Below are 27,355 nucleotides of genomic sequence, written 5' to 3' on the forward strand. Positions count from 1 at the left end.
TACCCCTATTGGAAAGAATGTTCTTAAGAATTTCGTCTTTTAAACATGGCTGTCAAAAAATAAAATAAGGTGCCTTTTTTCTGTAATTGTAAGATGTCTTTCTCATCTCCTCCTGTGTCCCTGTGTTTCTTATTTCTTTCCTTTGTCTTATGAACCTGCTGCCCCTGCAGGATGAGTCGGTGGAAATTGGAGAACTCTCTGAAATAAAGATGGTGGTACTTTGTACCTGAATGAAGAGTGCTGGAGGATAGCTCCTTACGCTATCTAGGCAGCTTCTTGAAGATAGTGCTGGCCTAGGTGATGGTGACGAGCCAAGCTCGTAGTGACTCAGTATTTCATCCGTCCTCAGTGCTATTTGAAGCACTCATACACTTAGCCCACGAAGTCCTATTATTATCCTCCTTTTACAGGTGACAGGTGCAGAAGTAACTAACTCACACAAGGTCATCACTTTAAAAGAAAAATGGCCTCCTCTTTTCCTGTGGCTCAGAAATGACCTAGTTTGTGGGTAATGGTCGTCACACTGGAATATAACACACAGTTGCCATTCTTTCTTTTTTTAAGCTTCTGTGTGTCAGAAATGTTATCAATCAGGTATTATCCCTCCATGGAGAGAGAAATCGTAGTAAATCCTGCTCACAGCGAAGTGTAGGGAAACTAATGCAGAATGGAATTTGTCTTTGCGTTTTCTCCTGGTCAAGGAAATTCATTTCCAGAATTATTTGTTTATGTGCCTCAACCACTCTGCCTTTTGTGGGGAGTAGGAATAGGAGAGGTGAGGTGTCCAGAAGGAAGAGCAAACTGATCTTCATCTCATGAAAGTGTGCAGAGTTGGCTCATTTCAAAGACAAATCATCTAACCTTTTCAGCTACCCTGGAAATTATTGTTAATACACTTGGTTGCTTGCCATTGTTGCTGCAACACATATTTCAGGTCAGATTTCTTTATCCTAGCAATGTGTCTTTAATTCTTAACTTATGGGGGAGATTGTGGTGGGAGGGAAAGGAGGAGGAGGAAATGCAGTTCCTGTGAAGCGTTGCTGACTCCAGCAATTCCTTAGCAGCAATAATTACTCATTTTATATGTGCTCTCTCAGAGGAACTAAGAAAGAAAAGAAAGTTTGAGCTATTACAGAAACAGCAACAGCAGAAATTCTGGATGTTAAATTGTGCAGTACTGTTGTTGACTCTGAAAATAGATTCCAATAAGACGATTGAAGTAAAAGAAAAACACCTCCAGGAATGATAGCAGATTTCTCCACACTTGCATTTACTACGTTAGATTAAAATGTTCATGGCAGTAAATTACTAAATCAGCTCTTTCCCCCGGCTTGTTATTGGTGCAGGATCAACTCTAAGATCTATTATAAATCCACCCTTCTCTGACATACATATTCTGAGGGTACATAAAACTAGCTGGCATCCAGGGACGTAGTGTGTTCAGTGAGGGAGTAAAGAAATGGGGCCTATAGGGGATAGTCTCAAAAATTTGTTTAAAAACCTAAACATTACTCTCCTTTCTTCAGTATTCATATAGTACATGTATATGTATGACTTGGGGTTAGTGATTTGAAGATATTTTTGAGATGAGGCAACTGAAGGAAATTGCATCCTTTCTTTCTTTCTTTGGGGACTTTTTAGGAATTAGATGGTTGCAATTCATTCCTTTTTGAAAACAAGATTTTGGGATATGTGATCTTTGGAAATTCTATCTGGCACTGAGTTGCTCTCAGACGTTGGAGTATTTTATGTACAGATGTGAGTGTAGAGCACAACATCAGAGTGGTTGGGCCACGAGAGAACGAAAGAATGATGGCAAAATGGGGGTGGAGAGATAGAAAATATTAAATCTCTCATCTTCTCCATGTATGACTGTGCAGCCACGCAGTTTTTAAAATCATTCGAACTACATGTCCCAGCAATTCCACTTCTCTGAGTATTTACCCAAAAGACATGATAACGTGTGCCCACACAAAAACTTGTCCACAAATGTTGATGGCAGTGTCATTCATATGAAAGAGTGGAAACAACCTGCATGTCCATCTACTGGTGAATGGATAAATAAAATGTGGTCTATCCCCCCGATGAAGTGTTACTCACTCATAAAAAGGAATGAAGTGCTGCTGTGTGCTGCCGTGTGGATGAACCTTGAAGACATGATGCTAAGTGAAAGAAGACAAGACAGACACATATTCCGTGAATCCATTTATATGAAATGTCCATAATAGATTTATAGAAATGGAAAGTAAATTAGTGGTTGCTGTGAGCTGAAGGGCAAAAGAGAGAAATGGGGGTTGATGGCTAATGAGTACCGGGTTTCTTTTGGAGGGACAGAAATGTTCCAAAATTCAGTGGTGGTGATGGTTCCCCGACTGCATATGAATATACTAAACACCACTGATAAATGTGAATATACTAAAAATGGTTGGGTTGCATGGGTGAATTGTGTGGTATGTGAATCTTAGGACATTCAACCTGCTAATGTTGTAATTAGCCTGTAAATTGTACCTTAACTGTATTCACTTTTTTTAAACCAAGATTGCTTACTACCCCAACCTGAGGTCACCTAATTCTCTTCTCACTGGATAACTTGGTTTTTATAGATATCATGTGGTCTGTGCTAAAAATCACGGCTGATCCGTTTTTGGAGTAAGAGAGGAAGGACCAGAGGTAGCCTTTATGCACGTCTCTACTGAACAGTGAAGGCAAATACTCGTCAAAGTGAAATGATGCCCTTATGTATAAATTAGCAAAAAGAGTGCCATGCTAGCTCCAAGGTATAACTGACCTTGACTCTGATGACCAAGGTAGTTGTTTTTCACCATTTCCCCCTTAAGTTACTAAATCAGCTCTTTCCCGTAGCTTGTTATTGGTGCAGGATCAATACTAAGATCTATTATAAATCCACCCTTCTCTGACATTTTGCTAAATTCCTACCTCCTAGGCATCTTAAGGTTCTTCAGCTGAAGAGAGGCTGCTGCTATTCCTGTGTGAAGGAGGTGACAGTGCCCTACACCTGGAAGTAATAACTGCAGCAGGTTGACAAGATTTGGGGAAATAGTTACACTTAAGTCAGAGAAACAGTTTTAGAGGCCAGCAGAGAATTTGTGTCAGAAACTCGCTTGTGACAATAATGTATACAAAGCCTTCTGTAGCAAAGCACTGCTTTGCCACTGGCCTCCCTGCTGGGTTCTCCTCAGGACAGTGCAGAGACCTATAATTGTATTTTTCATCTGAGACCACACCTCTCATTTGTAATCATTGGTTTTGGAAACAACAGGCCTGGAAGTGAACAGGAAACTTGAAAAAGACTCTCTGGCGACAGAGAAGGGCAGAAGACAGTAAACAGCCCAGAGAGATCAGTTTTGTCTTTAGGAATAAGCAGACACCGGTGTCATCATTTTCATCCTGTGAAAACCAGCTCTCGCTCTTTGACTTCTAAAACGTACCCGTCCCCCTGTCAGAGTTTGGGCCCTTGGGGTGTTTCCTGATTCCTGAGAAGGGTTATAGCACCACCAGAGGCTTGCTTACAGTAACGTACTTTCATTAGTTGCTGGAATGGCAACAATTTTGTTTCCTATCTAATTTTTATCGTGACTTGCTTTTATGTGGCCATATGTCTTTTCTATTTCCGACTTACCTAATTGCCTGTTTACTATGAAAAGCTGCTGAGACCAAGCCCCTAGTTAGCATTACCTACATATATAAAAGACATGGTGTTTAAATTTATATATTTGTCTTGACATTAAAGCAGTAACTCTTAATGTCTATTCCAATAACTGGTTGTATGGAGGAAAGATCTGGAAGGCTCATTGTCATGGGAAAGGGACCGGGTTTAATAACTTTATCCCTCAGAAAGTTCAGAACCGTTCATACTTTCATGTATTTGCTTATTCTCTGCCTCATTCCAAAGAAAGGATTTGGGATAGGCTTACAGTAGACATCTCAACAGTGTAAGCAGAAATGCAGGATGAGGACAAAGCAAAAAGAAAAGCATAGTTGTTGGCTCTATGGGTTAGTGTGTTTGGTATGGTTGAGTATGAAATTTGGATCCACACGTCTTGGCAGGCGGGGCCAAATGGGATGTGTGGTTAATCACACATGTGGCTCCAAATCACTTTTACTTTGTACCTTCTCAAGGACTGTGGCATAAAGTTGTTCCTTCCCTGCTTTTTAAAAAAAAAAAAAAATTAATGTTTATTTAGTTTTGAGAGAGAGAGAGAGACGGAGTGTGAGCAGGGGAGGGGCAGAGAGAGGGGGAGACACAGAATCCGTATCAGGCTCCAGGCTCTAAGGTGTCAGCACAGAGCCCAACAGGGGGCTGGAACTCAAGAACCGTGAGATCATGACATGAGCCTAAGTCAGATGCTTAACCGACTGAGCCACTCAGGTGCCCCCCCTGCTTCCTTTTGAGGGCAGGAAAGACCACAGTTGGGAGAAAGAGAAGCAAGTAAGCACATCTCTCTGAAATGCTAACTGTTCTGCTTGCTTCTTAACAGTTCCCATGCCCACTGAGTTACAGTAACAGCGACGACCATGGCGATGGTGGTGGTGAAGTGCCTGCTGGGGGCTGGCCACCTCCCTGGCACTTGTATTTTTTCTGCCTGTCCTCATTGTCACCAGAGAAAGGAGCAAGGCTTAAGGAGGCATTGGACGCTGGGTCGGTTGGACTCTTCTAGCAGAGAGAGAGGTGCAGAGAGAGAGGGAGACAACAGAATCTGAAGCCGGCTCCAGGCTCCAAGCTGTAGGCACAGAGCCCGACATGGGGCTCGAACCCATGAACTGTGGGATCATGACCTGAGCCGAAGTTGGACACTTAACTGACTGAGCCAGCCAGGTGCCCCATCTTCCCCCTCAGTTATTAAAATACAGACAGAGCAGCCCAGGGGTGAGTGGAATGGGCTGTGTCTTACCTTTATTCATCACCACCCAAAGAATGGATACAAAATTACAAGACTGGCTTTTTGGAGACTACCTATGTTGGAGCAAAAATATCAGATGAACACGAAAACAGTAGCATACTAGCTACATTCCTTCTCTGCCTGGGACATTTTTTCCTCTGCAGTTATTCATGAGTGATTTGCCAGTGCTGGTCTTGTGTATGTGCAGAAAAAATCCAAATAAACTCAAGGCTGTTAATGTTTCAGAGATCTTACATGTAGTATATGCTTAGCAAGTGTCAGAGTAAACCGCTCACACACAGACATTGTATATTGGTGAAATTTAGTTACTAAACAAATACCTTCCATGTATAAATGCTGCCTGGTGTTTGTTTAAATGGAGATTGTTTTGGAAATCACTCCAGCATTTTAGGTGAGATTACCTCTGAACTGACCATTTTGTGCAGATCTACAGCAGATATATCAGAAAGTTAAACTGACAACAAGGGTCACATTTCTCTATTCATTTGAGTGCTGCTGTGGAACTTACTAATTTGAAAGACAACTGAATCTGACTCCCATGCAGGATTGGAGGCTCTAAATAAACAGGCCAGTCACATCATTTGAAGGGAGCTGCCCCTTCACCTGAAGATACTCAATACAGTTTTTTTAAGTTTTTACTTCTTTATTTTTGAGAGAGAGAGGGAGAAAGAACAGGTGGGGGAGGGGCAAAGAGAGGTAGGACAGAGGATCCCAAGCAGGCTCCAGGCTCCAGGCTCCATGCTGACAGCAGGGAGCTTGATGCAGGGCTCTAACCCACGAACCGAACTGCGACATGACCTGAACCAAAGTCAGATGCTTAGCTGACTGAGCCACCCTGGTGCCTGAGGTACTCAATACACCCTGCTGGGCACTATGAAGGCGCTAGGCTAGGAGCAGGGTTGGGGACAGCAAGGCAACTAGACCTGGCTGCTGGCTCAGCAGAGGACAATGCAGGCCAGTTTAGAACGGGCCACACTAGTGAAGGATGGTTTCTAACATGTTGGGGCAAGATGTTGAATCAGAAATTATAGCCAACTCTGAAATAAGAACTCTTCAGAAACCCCATTTTGGAAGTGTAGAAAAAAGTAAAAGCAGAAATCAGAGCGATAATAGTAAACATCAGGGGTTAGCAAACAAATCGGGACACAAACTAAGCGAAAAAGTTACAACATTCCTACCAAGATGCTGGCTGGCCACATTGCTTAAACCCTGTCATTTATCATAGTAATGTCCAGATGCTGTAAAATTGCCCTCCGAAAGCACTCCTTCTTGCCCCACCAGAGGGACTGAGCCTGGTTGGTCTCTGCCATTTTAGCATGAGGTAATGCCGGGTTAAGTTCTTTGCTGCTTGAGAGGTGACAGATTAAAAAAACCTTTCATGATTGCCTCTTCCCCAGTCTGGAGAAGAGACTGCCTGGACCCCCTCTAAAATTTTTGCAGCAGCATTTTCCAACCAGTGTGGTGTTTGTCTTTATGGAGGTTGGGATTACAGCCCTGATCCATACCGTTGTTGCCATGGTAATTCCTCTTGACTTTTAAAAAATTCTAATTTCCTAAAAATGTTGTCAGAAAATGTTTTTACAGGAGCCCCCTCTGCATTTGAAAATGGGATTTTTTTGCTTTTAGGACTTTTTGGAGAGTATTTTAACAAGCAGTAGACCAAAGTACGAGGCAAGTCTACAAATCTGAGACCCAGATGTGCTGATTGGGCAAATGCCCAGCTTGTGTGTGCAGTGTCCAAATCTCTAACTTGTACTTTCTTGTTTTCATTGCTTATCTGCTATCTTGACATTTTGTTTGAGAGTAAAAAGAAATTTACTGCTAATATCTCTGATTTAACTACTCAAATTCTGCAGAAATGTTTCTTAAATCCCTTTCAATCGTTCCCCCAGTGTGTTTTCTGAGTGTTTCTGTGAAAATGAGCACAGAAATTATTTAATTATTTTACTTTATTTATTTTATTTTTACTTTTAATTGCTTTAATTATTTTACTTTTCTTTCTTCCACATTGAAGATACCAGGTGTGAATGTGGCGCTGCTGATCATCTCTCCACGCTATTGTGTTTCTCTTATCCTTGTCTCTCCCACTTCTTGAATGAGTGAACATCTGTGTGTCCTGCTTTTGCCTTCTTTCCTCTGCAGCCTGACTTCTGTTCTCCTGAGCTGATCTCTGATGATGCCCTTCAGACCGACTCATGGGATGCTGGGATTGGAGGGGTGCCCTGGAGACAGTCTAGACTTAACTACCGTACAGAGGAGACTGGGGCCAGGGAGTAAAGAGACGACTTGTTCACTGTCAGACAAGAAGTTGGTGCCAGTGCCGGACTGGAACGCAGACGCCCTGATTTCTGTGGCAGAGCACTTTCTACCCCAGCACCTTTCCTCACTGTTACTCCTCCTCGACTCCTTTTTCTGCACCCCCTTTTCTGACATCTCTCTCTGGGCTCCAGGATGTTACCTTAGCCTGGTTCTCCTCCTTCCCTACCATCTGTTTTTCTGTTTCTTTCCCAACTCTTTGTTCCTTCTCAGGGGTTCTTGACTGGAGTATGGTCTTTGGCCTTTTTTTTTTTTTTTACACCCTGTCTGTTGTCCCTGGGTCACTCATCTATTCTCTGGATTCTCTGGATTCACACCTCCATGCGAAAGACTCCCAACACTCCCTCCAGGCTTCTCCAGTGGAGCTCCAGTCAGGTCTCTAAAGAGCCCTGCCTCCCTGGTCTTACCTCAAGCTCCCAGTCACTTCCCAGGCGTGCGCCTCTTGGTGAGTTACTTCATTCTCTAAGCCCCATTTGCTCATCTGTAAAATGCAGATGATAGTAGCAATTCCTTAGAGAGTTTACTGAGGCTTAGAGATGGCTGTATGGCACTTAGGGCTGCCGTGTGTGCCTGGCATACAGTCAACAATCAAATGCTAGCTCTTTTTATCATCTCTGAAATGGAATGTGAGCCGGACTTCTTCCCCCAGTGCGGTTTATCAGTCCGACTTCCCTGTCCCATCAGTGTCACTGCTGCCATCTGGCCATAGGTCCTTTGAACCATCTTGGATTTACCCATTCCTTTCAGACCCTGTATCGGTCAGCCACCAGGTTTTATTGACATTTTCTCTGAAGTATCTCTTGAATTTCTGTGTTCTTCTCCACTTACCCTGCAGCTTTTTTTTTTTTTTTTTTTTTTTTTTAATTTGAGAGAGACAGAGAGAGAAAGAAAATCTTAAGCAGGCTCCATGCTCGGCATGGAACCCAGTTCAGGGCTTGATTCCAGGACCCTGGGATCATGACCTGGGCTGAAATCAAGAGTCGGAAGCTCAACTCACTGAGCCCACCCAGGCACCCCTTACCCTGCAGCTTTTTAAACCAGTTTCCTGGGACTGATTGTTTCAGTCTAGCTTGTGAACCATTTCTTAAAACCAGTTTTCTCTACATAACATCTCATAATTCATTCGTTTACAGACGCATTCAGTGAGAACCTACTGCCTGCTCGGTAGACATTCTGCTACATCCTTTTTTAAAAATGTTTCATTTATTTTTGAGAGAGAGGGAGACAGAGGATCTGAGGTGGGCTTTATGCTGACAGCAGCAAGCCTATGTGGGGCTCGAACTTACAAACCATGAGACCATGACCTGAAGTCAGACACTCAACTGACTGAGCCACCCAGGGGCCCCAATTCTGTTACATTCTTACTCATGTTTATGTCTTCAGAATTTACTGAGGACTGAGAGCAAATAAATTTTAATGCAATGTGACAAATAATATGACCATTATTTGTTCTAAAATTAACAAAATTTTTCAGGAGCCCAACAGAGGCAGTGGTAATTCTATCTGCAGGTGTGGGAACGATTCCCAGAAGAGAGCATTTAATAAAGGGTTTGAAAGTCAAGTAGAAGTTTCTGGGCAGAAGGGAAGAGAGGCCTCAGTATACACAGAGGAGAAAGCAGAAACCACATGTAGAGGAAAAATTCCTCCATGTACATGTGTGTGGCTGGGGTACAGTTCAAGGAGTGCAAAACTGGCCTTTGGGCCAAATTCTGCCTGCTGCCTATTTTATATGTACATAATTTACATACCATAAAGTTTATTTTTCAGCTCTCCAAAAAAAAACGTTGTACCCATTAGCAATCACTCTCCATTGCCTGTGGTCCTACCCCCTGCCCTAGACAACCACCTTGAAGTAGAAATAAAGTCTACTTTATTTCTTTATTTTGGGTATTTTATATAGGTGGAATGGTATAGTGCATGTGATTTTTATGACTGGCTTCTTTCACTTAACATAATGCATTTGAGATTCATCCATGTTGTAGCATGTATTAGTTATTTTAATTCCTTTTTATTTCCGAACAGTACTCCATTGTATGGCTGTACCGTTTTGCTTATCCATTCACCAGTGTGATACCTATTTTTGTAAATAAAGTTTTTTTGTTTTTGGGGTTTTGGTGGGGTTTTTTTGTAAATAAAATAAAGTGTATTGGAATATAGCTGTGCCCATTCATTTATCTATCATCTGTGGCTGCTTTCTTACTACAATGGCAGAGTTGAGTAGTGTGACAAAGCCTGAAAGATTGATGATCTGGCCATTTGCAGAGAAAGCTTGCCAACCACTGGAATAGAGGATGGGGACGGGGTGGGTAGGGTGGGCTGGGGCTCGAAAGTGGAAGATGAGAGTGGAAAGGCTGCATGAGTGAGGGTTTGGACTAACCCTGTGGATCCGTGTTTCTCCACGTGTGTGTGGTATGTGAACCCTTTTCTTCCAAATCCCTTAGAGATGCTTCAGTGCAGATTCCTGAGCCTCATCCCTGACCTTCCAGGTGAATCCATTGCCCCACACCTTCTTCCTAATTCCACCTGAACTTCCCTCTTAACTCACTCAATCTGTGCCATGTTAGAAGCCCATTTCTAAGTCTTAACTCTATAGCAACTCTTCCTTGGTCCTTTATCCCTCTCCCTCTCCCTCTGTTCTAAAATTGCTCATTCCCAACCCCAGCACAGTCTGTACCTCCTCAGAGTATGGGATTGTGTATTTTCTTGTAGTATTTGCTGCTGAATCATGTGTTAATCTTGCACACCCAGCTGGTGAGTGGAGTCCTTAGGGGCAGGAACCAAATCTTGGACCTCTTTTGCTTTGTGCATATTAGGTTCTTGAATGATGCCAAGGTGTTATTTAAAAGTATCACTGTAAGTCTTCTGAAACTACTCCCCTTTTCCACAGTGTACTTTTATTTGATTTGCATTGTATTTGTGGACTTGGTGTTTTTGTTCTCAGGCCTCTCTTAACCACTCTAGCTAAGCAGGTATCCTCCATTTTGTATTATGGCTTTGATTTATTTTCCCTAATTAAATCTCATGCTATTGCAGTTTAAAGTATCCAGAGCCCTGGGTCAGTCTTTCCCCAGTCCATTTCTGAATTTTGTTACATTTTTTCTCTACTCTTACAGATTGTAGTCATCTGCTAGTAAACTAGTTAGTCCTTTCCCTCAGCTGGGTAAAAAGCTGTACGTGGTTTTCAACTCCATGCAGCTCCCTTGGGTAACTCATATGACCTGAGCCAGATTTGAAGTAAGGCCATTAACAATGATCTGTCCTGGGGCCACCTGGGTGGCTCAGTTGGTTAAGCGACTGACTTCAGCTCAGGTCATGATCTCACTGCTTGTGGGTTTGAGCCCCAAGCCTCTCTCTCGGCCCCTACCCTACTAATGCTCTGTCTCTCTCTCTCTCAAAAATAAACAAAATTAAAAAAAAAAAAAAAAAGGAAAGAATGATCTGTCCTCATGATGTAGGGGATGATTCCCAGCCAATTCTTAATATGGCTGGAATTAATTAGCCTTGATTCCGCCAATTGAGAGAGGGCATTTTACTCTACCCTGTATTGTTAAATATCTAATAACTTGATTTTTTTTTATTTTGTTTTTTTGCTCAGTGAGCACTTAAAATATCCCTGCCTGTATAGTAATTTGTTCCCTGCTTAATGTGGCTTTTTCCTTTGTTTACTCTGGACTCAAGTCTTTGTAGCTTGTTTTCTAAGTCAGCTCAAAAGTTGCTGGTCATTGGATTTGGCAGCGTTTTCAAGCTTTACCCACCAGAACCCTACAGGAAGTGGTGTGTCGGCCAGAAGAGTCTGTTTATTTAAAGCATGGTGTCCAGCAGAAGCAATCCATTTATGAGGGTCTGTTCTTAAAGATGCAGGAATCTGAATCTGTGTTTGGAAGACCTGTTGCTTTGACTTCTATTGCAAATGTGTGCTCTGTCTTTTCCTTTCCAGACTGCCAGGGCACCTCAGCTAGACTGGTGGTTAATTGAAATAGTCCTTTCTGAGCTTCTTGTCCTTGTCTGAAATGCTAAAGTATCAATGTCCAGATACTAGATAGCTCTTTTAATCTCTTAAGAATAGGGTTGAAAAAGATATTTTTTTATGAATTACCTTTTATAAGTTTATTGGTCACTATTTGTTTAATGTTTATTTTTGAGACAGAGAGAGAGAGAGAGAGAGAGAGAGAGAGAGACAGTGTGAGTGGGGGAGGGGCAGAGAGAGGGAGACACAGAATCTGAAGCAGGCTCCAGACTCTGAGCTGTCAGCACAAAGCCCAGTGTGGGGCTCCAACCCATGAGCTGTGAGATCATGGCCTGAGCCGAATTAGATGCCTAACCAACTGAGCCACCCAGGTGCCCTACCATTTAAAAATATTCTGATAGGGTTTTGCTCTGCATGCCCTCTTGATTTAGAATGCTAAAACTAAGTTGAAATGGCTATACTTTGACTCCTGGGTATGGTTCCTTGCCCACAGTCATCTGGTATTGTCTGGGTTCTAGTCCAAGACTCTCCTGCAATAGTGCTTTATATTAATGGCATTTTTTACCCAAACTCCACAGAGTCGCTTGGCTGAAACTAGAATTTTTATACCCTTTGGGAGAAGACAGGCAAATGGCAGATATGATTTGGCTTCTATTGAAGATAGAAAGACTAGCTGGGTTTAACTATGAGCCAAGGAGAGTCACCCACAGGATCCAGGATCACTGCAGTAGCCTAATTCTTGCCTGGAGCCCAAATACCACATTGCACCCATTAAAGTTTAAATTCTCTTTGTTGATAACATGTGTACACTTAATCTGATTCTTTCTGAGCTTGCTACGGCAAATTGGTGATGTGGATGTAGTTTGTATGTGCCTAGCACTGGGCTTGCCACAGGGTAGGTACTCAGTACCTGTACACTGATTTAGATGGAAAGAGCATTATCTTAGAGGTGAGCCCTTGGCAGGTGTGGCCTCCTAGTGATGTGCACACATGTGCAGGTTCCTTGGGAGAGAGGGAAAAAGAGACCTCGCAGCTGAGAGGACTAAGAAATGGAGGGTGGAGAGAAGATAGGATGTCACTTAGCTGTAACCATGCTGCAGGTGGGGGGTGGTTTTTTAGTGGTCTACAGTTGGATCTTTTTGTGAGGTGGAAGTTGTATTGAGATTTCTACTTCCAAATAGGTACAAAAGAGCTTTGACTTGCTCGAAGTCGGCAGTAAATTTAACAGTTAAGTTAAGAACAATATTTTACACATCCCGCTGCTACTCCTCTCAACCTCAGGTCGATAGACATGCACTAGTGCTTTCCTTGGGAATCAGTAGTTTCTGAAGATCAAGGACAAGTCTGAAGTCTGAGGGAGCTGAAGGTCCATCTGGACATGGACATGCACACTTTGGTGTGGTATTTCTGGGTACTTAGGGTGTCCCCTTTGCTTGCCACTTTGAGTTGTAGATTTGGGGACCTTCCAAAGTCAAAGGTGATTGAAGAGTTTAATTTCCAATGATGAGTCACACTTGGGCATTTTGCCTTTGTCATCTGGCCCCAGAGGACTTAGGGGGGCCAATTGTTCTCCCTTGTATTCTGAACATCCCCCCCATCCTCACCGATTTTATCTGGTGCAATTGGCCAAAAGGCTCTACCTGTTCCCCACCGTTAAGTTCTTTCTGCCTAGCACCATTTAGAGGTTTTAATACTGGCCCTTTATGACTCTGTAAGTTATTAGTGCGTGTGTTGCTGTTTTGTTTCCTGCTTTCGTATGGGCTGAAGATTCCACTTTTTCTCCCCCTTATCGTTGCTGGTTGTTAAGATAGTGAGAATGTAAATGAAATGGTAATATTACCATTGTGAACAAGTCTTTCTCTGAACAGATTTTTTTTTTCATTTTTAATGCTGTAAATATCTAATTCCCAGTGTTTTAGTTGGAAGCTGTTCAAATTTCCCAAATCATAAAATCTTTCAAAGCCTTCTCCAAGTTACTTTTTCTTGATTCCATTCTCCTCCTTTTTTGCATTAAAAAAAAGAAAGAAAGAAAGAAAGAAAGAAAGAAAGAAAGAAAGAAACCCAGCCTATTTCCAAATGGGGAAATGACCTCTGTTTATTAGAGACCACAGTGGCATGGACCCCTAACTTGCTGTGAGCTTTTTTGATGTGTTTTGGAGCTGTGTACAAGAGTCCTATTTAGTCCTGTTTTTGCCATGTGTTTTTATATACATTTCCTAAACACTTTCCCTGGCTCGGTACTATTACTGTGTATACGTCCTACATGTGTTTCCTATTTTTTATGACTCATACTTACGGTACTCATAAAGATTTATCCTTTATCTTGGCTCTGAGTAATGAGTCCACTTGCACGTTTCCAGCAGAGATGTGGGTTGGGACTTTTGTATTTAATCTTGCAGGGTAGGCCTCTTCAAGGCACAGTGCAGGAAACATGACATATTCATCTGAAGGCCCTACTCACTTCTCCTCCCCAAGGGAACAGTCAGCTCAGTTTTTGTGAATTTATTAATTTGTATTTTCCAAGTTTTCCTTTCCCTTTGCCCCTTTTAGCCATTCTGCTGCTTATTGCGAGACCACCATGAGGCAACTAGATGGAACAAATGCTCTGCTCCTTTTCCCTGCTGGTCACTTTGTTAAAGGGTTTGGTGGAGGAAGAAACTGAAATAGTTAAGCTGAAATGATATCTGTATTACATGTGGCAGCAAACACCCAGGGGGTCTTCTTGGGTTCAAATACACATTCAGACCCAAGAGCCCGTCACAGGCCGCAGGTGGCTTTAGTCTACTTAAAGAGATCTAGGGTGGGGACCACAGCTTACAGCTGGGCAGCCTGACATCTGTCTTTTTCGGATGCCTTGTGGCTGTCTGCACACCAGTTCATATCACCATCCAGAGCTGTCCAGTAGATGGCTCAAATGCCAGGAGATCTACATGGTATGAGTTTGTGTGTCTTGTCCTGGTTTAGAAACTTTATACTTCTGGGGCACCTAGGTGGCTCAGTCGGTTAAGCATCCCACTTCAGCTCAGGTCATGACCTCATGGTTTGTGAGTTCAAGCCCTGCGCTGGCCGGGCTCTGTGCTGACAGCTCAAAGCCTGGAGCCTGCTTTGGATTCTGTGTCTCCCTCTCTCTCTGCCCCTCCCCTGCTCATGCTCTGTCTCTCTCTCTCTCTCTCTCTCTCTCTCTCTCTCTCTCTCAAATAAACATTAAAAAAAAAAAAAAGAAAGAAAAAAAGAAACTTTATACCTCCTGGGAGCTAATATGCGACTATGCTCTATAGGAATAGTGTCCATGGTGGCCATGAAGGAAATGCCTGATTTATGAGAGTCACTGCTCTCAGGGAAGCCCCCAAATCTCTCTTCCTATCAGGTATTTTTAATCTTTCCAGTGCTAATACAGTTTTCCAGTTAGGGATAGAATTCTATCATGAGCAACTTGCCTTTTATTATAGTTGGCATGTTGTTGTAGATTACCAGGGTTACAGAGTTAAGAGAGTTAACAGAAGATCAAATTCTCATGTAAAGGAGGAATACATTTTGCCAACTCTTTGTCCACACCTGTGGTAGGCTAAAAAATGGCTCCCAAAGATATGCCTACATCCTCTTCCCCAAGATGTTACTACATGAATGTTTTATAGAAAATGCTACTATATGAATGCTTTATAGAACAAGTCTTGGCAAATGTGATTAATTGAAGGATTTTGAGGTGAGAAGATTTTCCTGGATTATCGGAGCAGTGTCTAAATGCAATCACACGTTTCCTTGTAAGACAGAGGTTTATTATAGACAAAAGGGGATAAGGCCATCTGACTGTGGAGGCAGAGATAGGAGTGACAGGGCCACAAGCCAAGAAATAACAACAGCTGTGGGAGGCCGGAAGAAGCAAGGAGTGGATTCTCTCCTAGAGCTCTGGAGGAACAATGGCCCTGCCGACACCTTGATTTGGGCTCATTAACCTGATTTGGCACAGACTGATTTTGGACGTCTGGCCTCCAGAACTATGAGAGAATAAATTTCTATTGTTTTAAGCCACCGCATCTTTAGTAATTTGTTACAGCAGCCATAGGAAACTAATACACTCCCGATTTCACATTAGCTTGGGAGATTATCTTGAGTTCCTTCCATGTAGTTCTCCTGCCCCCATTTTGTTCACTGCACATGTTCTTCATCTCTATAAAAGACACTACCACCCAGTTGCCAAGCCCAAGAACCTTGGCATTATCCACGATCTCCTGTGTTTTCTCACCTGTCATGTCCAATCTTGTTTATTCGACCATAAAAATATACTCTGAATCAGCGTCTGCTTGACACCCCCCAACACACACACCAACCCTCCCCTCTTCAGTGGAGCCACCATCACATCTTTATTTGAGACACAGTGAACCCCTAGCCCAGATCCCTTCAGAGAGCACAACCCAGAGCTAGGGTTCTTGCCTTGCAAACTTGGCTCCACTGTTTATGAGCTGTGTGACTCTGTGCAGGTTTTTAAATAATAGTATCTACTTCATAGATGCTATGCCAATAAAACAGTTAAAATGTGACAGGTGCTTTGAACAGTGCTTGGGCTGTAATCTCACAATGAGTGTTAGCTGCTATCGTTATTAACTAATAAGATCTATTCTCCACGCAGCAACCTCAGTCATCCTTTCAAGTCCAAGTCACAAAACTCACCAGCTGAGCTTCCTGCAGTGACTTCTCATTACATTTAGGATAAAATCCCTGGCGCAGTGGTCACCCCTTGCCCAGCTTCTCACCAATCCTATGGCACTGCAGTTGTTGGGCCTGATGTCCTCCAGAGGCACAGAGCACACTCCTGCCTCCAGTCCTCTGCCTGGAGCGCTTCTCCTTCCTTTCATCCAGTCCCTGCCCTGCTGGTAGCTCTGCAGAGAGGCCTTCATTGACCATCCCATTCATTCATTCATTCATTCATTCATTTATAATTTTTTAAATGTTTATTAAAAAATTTTTTTAACGTTTATTTATTTTTGAGAGAGAGAGACAGACAGACAGACAGTGTGAGTGGGGGAGGGGCAAAGAGGGAGACACAGAATCCGAAGCAGGCTCCAGGCTCCGAGCTGTCAGCACAGAGCCTGACGTAGGGCTGGAACTCAGGAACCATGAGATCATGACCTCAGCTGAAATCAGACACTCAGCTGACTGAGCCACCCAGGCACCCCAATGTTTATTTATATTTGAGAGAGCAAGCTGAGGAGGAGCAAAGGAGGGAGACAGAGGATCCAAAGTGGGCTCTGTGCTGACAGCAGAGAGCCCAATGGACCTCCTCCTTTAAAATACCCATACTCACCCCTACTGTCTCCAAACCGTGTTTTACTTTTTAAAAATAACTCCTATCGTCTGGGGCGTCTGGGTGGCTCAGTCAGTTGAGTGTTCGACTTTGGTCAGGGTCATGATCTCACGGTCTGTGAGTTCAAACCTTGTATCAGGCTCTGTGCTAACAGCTTGGAGCCTGGAGCCTGGAGCCTGCTTCAGATTCTGTGTCTCCCTCTCTTTCTGACCTCCCCCACCTATACTCTCTCTCATTTTTTTAAAATAAATAAACTTAAAAAAAAAAACAAAAACAAAAAAATTCCTATCATCTGATAAAATATGACCTGATATTTATATTTAAATGTGTTTGTTGTCTGTCCCTTCTACAAGAATATCCATGAGATGTTTTATTTTGTGCACTGAGATCACCAGTAATTAGAACATACCCAGCATATAGTGAACACTCAATAAAGATATGTGAAATAAATGCTTGAGTGAAGTGCAGAAGTTGATTGTAACGTCGAGTTTTATTAAATAGACTGTTAGAAATTTTTATTTCCAAAATTTTATTTTGGAAATAATTATGTTTTCTGAGCAATCTGATTATTGATATTAGTATGTTTGGTTTAGTCATGAAGTAGTGTTTCCTTTAAAAAAAAATTTTTTTTTAATGTTTATTTTTGAGAGAGAGATGGAACGTGATCAGGGGAAGGGCAGAGAGAGAGGGAGACACAGAATCTGAAGTAAGCTCCAGTCTCTGAGCTGTCAGCACAGAGCCCAATGCAGGGCTCAAACCCACAAATCGTGAGGTCATGACCTGAGCCAAAGTCACCCTGAGCCTTAACTACTGAGCCACCCAGGCGCCCCAAGTAGTGTTTCCTAATTCAGGTTTCAAGGTGTAGTGAATTGTGAGTGCTAATAGAGAACTTGGCCCTCCATTTATCAAGATATTTTTTGTTTAAACTTGAGCAAATCTATAGAACCATGTGAGTCTCAGTTTCTTTATTTGTCAATAAAAAGAGACTGGGAAGATTGAGATTCAGTATTTCTTTCAGTGCAATCTTTTGAGTTTCTTTTCTTTCTTCTTCTTTTTTTTTTTAGTCTACATTAAGAGTTATGGTTATATTTTTAAATATAGTTAGTTAATTCAGGTCTCCAAATTGAAAAACAGCAAAACTTGCATTTAATACAAAACATCAATTGAAATGTAGATAAAAGTGTTTCTTGGATTGTTAAACTAGAAAATGTTTTTAAGGAAACCCTTAGCATCCAGTGGGAGCCACTTAATAGCTGAAATGTAAACTATGTGTATCTCATATCTTCATGTGTATGTGTGTTTTAAGAAAACCTGGATTAAGTAGGGTTTACAGATCTGGGACAAATCTAGCCTCCAAATACTTGGGAAATGCTTTTGAGTTTGACTGCTTAGATCTTACTGCCTTGTACAATAGAAATTTCATGATTTTCCAAACAGTTTTGCTGTTTTATCAGGACAGGGTACACACAAAGAATTTCCCACTCTCTTTTATTTATTTGAAATACCGAAGATTAGAAGAACTAATCATTTCAGTTTGCCCGAGCAAAGTCCCTTCCTCATGTAATTAGACCCAGGCAGCTGGACAGTCATCAGCAGCAGCCTTCGTAGACTGTGCACCAGTGCAAAGCATTGTGGGAGTGAGGAGAGCAGGAGCTCGTGGAGCTTGTGCTTGGATGTGTACACCAGGACAGAGAACAACACCTGTAAACAGAAAGGACAGAGACATTGAAACATATTATTGCTCTAAACACATATGATAAAAACTTAGCCAAACAGGCTTAATCAAGGACAGCTGGGCTGAGATAAACACAGAAGTGCTAAGGAATCAGGCATGTTGGAAGGATGTGGGGCTGGGGCTGGAGGAGGCTTGTTGCTGGAGTAATTGGAGCCAGGTGTGTTAGCCTGGCAATGGTTTTTGGAGGTGAGAATTTGGAGAGCTTTGAAATAGGGATGTGGTTTGGCTGAGAGCTAGAGGGAGAATTTTCCATGACTAGGGGAGGAGGCTGGTAAATAAAATGGAGCCAGTTGAGGAGTATGAAATACGTTGAAGAAAGCAAGTACCTTGGCAGCTGTGAAAGCTTGTGCTTGATAGCCTTGCCCGTTGGTGTTTATGGTGGAGAATGGGCGTTCAACCATGTACTCAGGTCTTCAAAGTTGGATGAATTGGTATAATCTTTAACACTGGGAGGGGCAATTTAGATAGACCTCTAAAGACAAATGTTTGTCCCCAAACCACCCAGCCACAGATTGGGGAAAATCTCTAGCTCTCCCTCATAACCTGGTGACTTCAGCTGCCTTGGAAGGAGTTCATTGTTTTAGCACTTCCCATGTGTGCCTATTTCTCTAGAGTCATATTCCAGATGGAAAGGCAGGTGACTGAGTTTCTGTTCATACATTTGAGGTTGATTTGGAGTAGATGAGGTGTTGGGGTTAGGTGTGGAATGAATGTGGTATTCTCAGGACCATGCATTCTTTGTTGGATTCTGAAGTCCCCAGAATTGCAGTGAAATTTGGAGAGTAAGAGTTGGGTCTGCCCAAGTTAGCCTTGCCTGAACAGGAAGATGGTGAAGAAACCTGTGAATTTGTGCTGTCCAAGCTCTGTCTCTTGGGCCTGGTCTTTAAGGAGACCCAAATCCCAAAGGTTGAGGGGAAGGCTGGGAAATGGCAAAAGAAATGTTCTTTATTTGGAAGCCAGGTGGCTTAGGATCAAGTATGCAGATGTCATTGGTTTCTCATCCTACTTCAAAATCCAAGTACCTACAGGCAGGAGGTAATAGTAGCACACTGATCAGGGCCAAAATCAAACACTGGTAAGCTGCTTCTTCAGAGGATTATGAAAACTGGCATTTTGGTCCGTCTTCTCAACACCCTTGCAAAGGACTTGTTGTTAGCTCTAGTTTACAGGCATGGGAATTGAGGCTGAGAGGCTAAATACTCTACTCTAGGTCCGGAGTTTGGAAGTAGTTGGCAGAGCCCAAGCTTGTATCTGCAGCACATAATTCCTATAGATGGGGTCAATGTGCAGTGAGTATCTTTGGGCAAGGTGGGTTTTCCCAAGGTTTAGACATTTATTCAATCATTGAATCAGTATTTATTAAGCGCCTGTTATTGTCAGGCACAGTACCAGGCATTGGTGGCCCTGACACTCCTAATCTTGAGAATTTGCCAAAGGTAGCAAAGATGTAGCAGATAGTGAATTCTTCCCCTGATCTTGCTCCCATTGAGATGATCTCAGTCATTTTGCTCTCCTTAACCATGAGCTTAAATATTGCTCCTGGTGTTGTTTGTTGACTCAGTCATATTGGAAAGGTGGGTCTTTGAACTACAATGAAATAGCCATCTGGTAAGTATTACATGTAAATAGCTGGGTTGTCATCTATAGGTTAAGAGCTTAGAAAGAGGGGCAGGTTGGGACATCCTGTTACTAACGATAGTTCTTTTCTATGCAAACAACTCTCTCTACTGGATTATCTGTGCCAAAATATTACCAAATAGCTTGGAAACAGGTTAGTGTTTTGCCCTTTAGGGATAAAAAGACCATGGAGTTGAATTTGGAAAGGAATCTTGGAAAATGTTTCAATAAAAATATATCATTCACATGCCCAAAAATTCAGCACTCCAGGGCTCCTGCTGGCAGAATCAGGTGAACTTTGAAATATATTATGACTTGATCTTGGATTCTTGCATATCTCAAGTAGGCTGAAAGTTATTTTTGTTTTATTGGCAATGACCTTTTATCAGAAATACCTAGCAGATATGCTTTAGATAGAAGCCAGTGGGCTTTCTGGTAATTTTCTATATATACAACTGCCTTCTTTCCCTTTCAATTTTATATACAAACATAAATGGAGAGATTTCTCAACATCATGTTTTGGAATTTACCCCATATGTTGGTTCATTTTTCCTTTGTCTTTCATACATTGATTCATTTATTCGTTCTAAAAACGTATGAATGTTTACCAGGTGCAGGCATTGTTCTGGGACTAGAGATACAGTGGTAAGTAAGGCAGAATTTCAGCCTTCATAGTGCTTATGTTGTTTTGAACATAGGGTACCCATTTAGGAGACAGGAAGGGGTGGTTGTTAGGGTGGTTAGGAAAGGCTTCTTTGAGGAGGTGCACTTGAACAGAGACTTGAATGATGAAAAGGAGTCATGCACAGGTCCAAGGGAAGAATAGGCCAGATGAAGGACCTGCTGATGTCAAAGCCCTAAGCTTGGAAGCAGCTTGTTGGAGGTAAGTAAGAAGGCTGGGGTGGCTGGAGTAGAGTGAGCAAGGAGGAAAGCAATAGGAGATGGGATGAGTTAGTTAAGGGACAGATCATGTGGTGCTTTGCAGGGGGCAAAGTTGTTTCTTGGCGTTTCTTATGTTTCTGTGTTCTTATCCACTAGTTAAAGGCTGGCTCTAAATTCGGAAGACTTGGGGAGCCCTTCTTTTCCAATAGTAGAGAGTTGGTTCTATAAAGAAATACGTAGATAGTAAGATAGTAGTTAGTAAGATAAGTAGAAGCTAGATTACTGGAATGGTTATTTGAGTTCTAGTCTCCATGATGCCATAACCAGCGTGGAACTTGGGCTTACCATTACCTCTTCAGGTTTTAGTTTCCTTATCTACAACAAATATTTGAAGTAGAATATCTCTAACGTCTCTTCTATCACTAAAAATCAGTGGCTTTATTATACACAAATTTGATTTTGTGTTTTTTCCTCTGGCTTCTTTCAGAATTTTATCAGCTCTGTTTGCAGTAACCAAGTCCAGTGGTTGTAATTTCACCCTTTTCCCTATTCTTTTGCTTCTGGAACAGACAGTAAAGTATTTGGGGGAAAAATGGCAGGAAGAAGTAAAACAAGTGGAATAAAAATGAGAGAACTTCATAACTTTGCACCTTGGATCCAGAGCTGGCCAGTGTGCCTAACAGTGACCATTTAGCACATTGCCCATTGACCTAAAAGAATTCCCAGTCACCAAATGAGTCAGTTGTAATGACTGAGACTTGTTCCCAGCCTAAGGATTTATGGTTAACTAAGAGCAGCCATTGTCTTTATTAAGGAGGATTATCCCAACAAAATTATGTTTTTAGAACCTGACGGTGTAATCATGTTGTTTGCATTGACTCTTCTAAACTCATGTATTTTTTTTTTATTTATCGGAAGTTCTGTATTTCAATAGTAACTAGAAAAATCTGCCAGTCTTCCTGCAATTTGGTCTAAATCATGAAGCTCTCTCATTGAAAAGTATGTCTAGAAGAAATTAGCAAAATCAAATAAATTAACTTGTCTCATTATCTTGTCAACACTACCTATTTTGAAAGACCACTATAAATCTTGATTTGCCCTTAGGATTAACTTTGAGTATTTCATGATTTGTTTTCTTTCTGCCAAGCATAAAGGACTACAGGGCATACACTGACCCGAAGTTAAAGTAAAAATTAAAAAAAAAAAAAAATGTGGTGTGGGGTAGGAAAGAAATTCTCTAAGACATGTTCACACTGGTCTGAAAAGTTCAATAAATTCATTTTGGAATATTTTCAGTTTTTGAAAGAGGAAAAATCTTCTGTTTTGTTCTTTTGTATTTACTTTGGCAGATTAACCTAAACTTCTGTCAGTCTTTTCATTGAGTACACAAGCCATTTAGTGTGACCTGGCATTTCTGAACGGATGGTTCAGTCACATCAGGCCATTTTTTCTTGTCAGCTACATCTCTTCCTAGGGATCTGACATAAAGACTGTTACTGTCAGTTGCTCACATAACTAGGCTTTGTTCTAGCCTCTTCATTTATGGGGAAACTGAATCCTGAAGTAAGATTCTTCGGCAGAACTTTTCTTTACCCCCAAGTGAATGCTATGTCCAGAGTCTCACACTGGAAGGAATACAAGATTGGGAACCATCACTGTTAGTGGTCGTGTAGTAGTGAAAGTTCCTTTTCTCCATTTCTCAGCCAAGGATAATTAACTGCCTCTCCCTGATGGCAGACAAATCATTTTCTGTAAATCAGACAATCCTGTTTTCGTTCCAGAATTGCTTACCAACAGTTTACTTGATTTTTCAAAAAGTGGGAGAGATTATGACCCCAAACTGTTTCAGGTTTGTACTAGAAACTTGTTAGGTCTTGTGAAGACTTAGGAGGGCGTCTCAAGAAGACATTCCTAGGATGAAGAATGTCAGAGCTGTTTTCCTTTAGGGAAGGTAAAGTAGAGGCAGAGATAAAGGACTGTTGGACGTACTTCTTCTACAGGAGAGAACAAAGGATCGGAGATAAAGATTTTTGCATATAACTGAGCCAGAGTTACCAGGCCTTGTGAGTTGTTCCTTGTAAAAAGTGTTGAAGGCGGAGTGCGCGTGAATTCTCCCAGTAGCCACTGCTCTTCCTCTTCCAATAAGCGGCCTGAGGTGATCTCTGAAACTGGTTTGCTATTCACTTGACCCGGAAAACCGACAAAATCATGCAAATCAAGAGGTTCAAATCTTTGTGTTCACTTTAAGAACACATGGGAAACTGCCCAGGCCATCAAGGGTATGCATATCCAAAAAGCCACCAAGTATCTGAAAGATGTCACTTTGCAGAAGCAATGTGTGCCATTCTGATGCTACAATGGTGGAGTTGGTAGGTGTGCCCAGGCCAAACAGTGGGGCAGGACACAGGGTCCGTGGCCCAAAAAGAAGTGCTGAATTTTTACTGCACATGCTTAAAAATGGAGAGAGTAATGCTGAACTGAAGGGTTTAGATGTAGATTCTCTGGTCATTGAGCACATCCAGGTGAACAAAGCCCCCAAAATGCGGCGTAGAACCTACAGGGCTCAAGGTCAGATTAACCCATACGTGAGCTCTCCCTGCCACATTGAGATGATCCTTACTGAAAAAGAGCAGATTGTTCCTAAACCAGAAGAGGAGGTTGCACAGAAGAAAAAGATATCCCAGAAGAAACTGAAGAAACAAAAACTTATGGCCCGGGAGTAAATTCTGCATAAAATACATGCAAATAAAAGTAAAAACAGAAAAAAAAAAAGTGTTGAAGGCAAGTAACTCAGAGTAGTTTCTGATTCTTTGATTGTTTTTCGGTTAAAATATACCCCAGACTCATCAAGTGTTTCTTGAAGGCTTGTGAGCTGGGAACAAACCCAGGGAATGAATTCCTTAGGTCCGAGAGACTTGGATTTGAGGAGTAAAGTTTAATTTCCTTACCTTGTGAGATACTCCTTGGTAATTCAGTAATGACACCATATAAAATTTGGAACAGGATCCAAAATGGGATTTTTTTTTTAACTCAATTACCAATATATATTCTTTTGGGCAAATAAGTGAAGTAATTGAAATGGATTTAATAAATTAATGCATTAATGTGATTAAGTGATACCTGATATGCCAGAAATAGATGTACCCTTTATTTTTCAGAAGGCAAGCCATGGTCACAGGTCAGTGAATTATATTACATGCTATTCTTTCTTTGCCTTCACTGATTAGTTAAGCTTGGCTTTCATGGCCCATTAATATCTGGCTGCAGTCTACCTTTCCAATTTTATTTCTCTATATTCTTTTCTACATTTCTTCAGCTTCATGTGAATTAAATGTTCCCCACACCTCTCCATGTTCCCTCCCCTGCTTTGATATTTCTCTTGAGGCTCTCCCTGCCCTTGTCCCCTTAATTCTTCCTGTTCTGCCCTGTTTACCCTCAGGGCCCAGTGAAGTGACCTCCTTTCTCCTCCCATATTTACATCTGTATATTATCTTTTTGCATCCTTTAAACTGTGAATTTCTTGAGAACAAATTTTGTACCTACTTTGCATTTGAAGTCGTTACAGAGTGGCATTTCCCAAAAATACATTTATGTGTTCTGTCTTCACAGTTTTTGCTGAGTTCATATACTACCTGTATTATTACCAGTATTTCTCTTTAAATTAAAAAAAAAAAACAAAACTGGCTTTACCCTAACATCCTCAACGTGAAATTATGTTTTTAATACCCATGAAAATGAAGACATAAACTATATATAAAAATTTATTCTTTCTTTTTTAAAAAAATTTGTTTTAATGTTTATTTATCTTTGAGAGACAGAGAGAGACAGAGTGCAAGCAGGGGAGGGGCAGAGAGAGGGAGACAGAATCCGAAGCAGGCTCCAGGCTCTGAGCTCTAAGCACAGATCCTGATGTGGGGCTCAAACCCACGGAATGTGAGATCATGTCCTGAGCCAAAGCCGGACGCCCAACTAACTGAGCCACCCAGGCACCCCCCAAAATTTCTTATTTCTTAACATTTCTTAGTTGTCGCCATGCTTTGGGAAAGATTGATTTGCCAAGTGCCTTACACATACTAGCTAGCCATTTAGTATCTGCCAAATGAAAAAATGGCTGCACAAAACATATGAAATAAGAACCTTTTCTCCCTGTTAGCTTAGTAACTTCACAGCTATTAACCTGGAGATGAAACAAGGAGAAGCCAGAAAAGACACAGCAAGCCTTTAAGTGGAGCCATTCATTCCTACCTGTGAAGCAATTTGTGTTAGATATTACTAATTACTTCCTTATGTAATCCAAACTGCTGGGCCAGTGGGGCCTGTGGATAGCTGACTCCCTGCTGATTGAGTGAGCATCTTGTTTGAAACCCCAGAAACTGTGCAAGGGGACCCCCTCTCCACAATAGGTTCAGGAAGTAGCACTATACATGGAATGCATCTAGAGGAGAGGAACGTGATAAGTGTGTGCACATATCACATTGTTCTAATCAAATTTCTTAATGTTCTGTTCAAGGTAATTTGAGTTACAGATCTCTCCCTACCAATTTTTGTTTATGAATGCATTGTGTACTGCCAGTATAATTGAGTTCTGAAGATATTTTCTATAAATTCTGGCTAACGGAAATTATATATTTTCTTACCTTTTGAGGATGTTGTCAGGCTACTCAGGTGTACCACTTTGAGCTCCTTAAAATAATACATTACATTACAATACAATACAATAAAATGTTCTGTGTATTCAAGCTATAGTAACATAGTTAATAATTAACTGCAATAATGTTAATAAAACTTAAAGGCTTTTGTAAATCCCTGAAGAAATTTGTTTCTGAGTTGCTATACTTTATAGTTGCTGCTTGTATATAGTAAAGAAGTAATAAATTATAGTTCCTTATTTGCTTTTTAAACTATAGCATAGGGGTGCCTAGGTGGCTCAGTCAGTTGAGCATCCAACTCTTGCTTTTTCAGCTCAGGTCATGATCTCACAGAACTGTGATATCGAGCCCCGTGTTGGGCTCTATGCTGACAGTGGGGAGCCTGCTTGGGATTGTCTCTTTCCCTCTCTGTGCCCCTTTCCCACGTGTACATGTGATAGAGAAAGTGCAAGCAGAGGAGGAGCAGAGAGAGAAAGAGAGAATCCCAAGCAGGCTCCCAACTATCAGCACAGAGCCCAATGTGGGGCTTGAACCCACAAACTGAGATCATGACCCTAGCTGAAATCAAGAGTCAGACACTTAAACAACTGAGCCATCAAGGTACCCCAAACATTAAAAACAAACAAACAAACAAACACCAAACTGTAGCATAGATTATTAAATTAGAGACCCTAGAACAGGTTGTTTTCTTATTTAGTGTTAAATGAGGTTTAGATTATTTTTTTCTTAAATTTATAGAAAGGAATTAGTCCATGTAAAGTCAATATGGCATGAAGTCTAAGGTTTTTATCAGAAAAACCTCTCGCCCTCCTTCTCCCCCTGCTCCCTCTTTCTCTGTCTTTTAAATCCAGGGTTGGGATCAACAGCTGTTCTAGCATGGGCAGGGTAACTTGATATAATGGTATACATTTTTACCCTGGTCTGCTCTCAGAGCAAATTTGAAATGGTTGTTTTGGAAAATGTGCTATGAATTTATCTCTAGACCTTCGCACCAGAGCAGTTAGTTCAGCCCAGCAAATCCCTGGCACTTGATGTGCATCTTTCATAACAGAACTTTGATGCTGTGACTTGATGCCTTGAAATCAGCACAACAAAATGGTGCTTGAAGAGCAGTGTTTACTTTGATCATTTTTCAACTTCTGTGCCCCAGCCTTTTCACGGAGTACAAATTGCTTTACCAGAGTTATGGGGCTGAAGCCCACGGACTGTTTTTGTAGTCTGGTTGCTGTGGTGATTCTTAGCCTTCCATGAAACTCCATCTCCAGGGAAACAGAAACCTTTGCAGCTGTCTCAACCTTTTGGTATCGTATCTGGTAGAGGTCTTCACTGAGCTTGTTGCAGGCCGGAGAGTGGTCAATAAACAAATACGTGGAAATAGGGCATCTCATTCAGGACATGTTGTATTATTTCCAAACAAGCAACTCCCTTATCCTTCTTGCAAATCATAGGGAACTTTGAAGTATCTCCAAGGCTGGCTGAAGCCAGAGTTTAGTAAGCCGTGGAGATGTTGGTCATGATAATGATATGAGTAAGAACTTAGGGAGGATGGTTGATGACATTATAGAGTTGCCAGGTGGGGAAGAAAGAGTGGTGGCAAAGGAAAAGCTTAATGGGGCTTGTGTGTGCTTGGAGAGGAGAAGTTGGTTTAGGAAGAGGGTTTGGGCTCAGTCCAAGGATGCCAGCAGTTTGGTGTTTGCAGGACTGTGAGGAAAGCTATTTTGACCTTTCGTCTCAGTGGAGGACAATATAGACAAGACCTTCTTTCCATAGGAACCAAGGGAATGGAAAAAAAATAGCCATGATTTTAGAGGGTAGAAGTAATAGTAGCTACATTTAGAAGAGCACTTACTGTGTGCCAGTCACTGTTTTAAGTGCTTTCCACATATGGCGTGTTTAATCCTTTGACATCTGATGGAATAGGCACAGGTATTATCCCCACATTATAGTCAATGAAACTGATGCCCA

At 41.7% G+C, this 27,355-nt stretch overlaps 1 protein-coding gene and 1 pseudogene across 3 annotated transcripts in view; both read left to right on the forward strand.

Annotated features, from left to right (window-relative positions):
- The window catches only part of TGFBR3 (transforming growth factor beta receptor 3), a 207,702-nt gene that overhangs the window by 88,054 nt on the left and 92,293 nt on the right, over positions 1–27,355 (forward strand). The gene's annotated exons all lie outside the window — the stretch shown is intronic.
- On the forward strand, positions 23,008–23,506 carry LOC109246268 (60S ribosomal protein L17-like; annotated as a pseudogene).

The sequence above is a fragment of the Panthera pardus genome, unplaced genomic scaffold (genome assembly GCF_024362965.1).
Source record: "Panthera pardus isolate Hobbes unplaced genomic scaffold, ASM2436296v1 HiC_scaffold_11, whole genome shotgun sequence".
NCBI classification, from domain to species: Eukaryota; Metazoa; Chordata; class Mammalia; order Carnivora; family Felidae; genus Panthera; species Panthera pardus.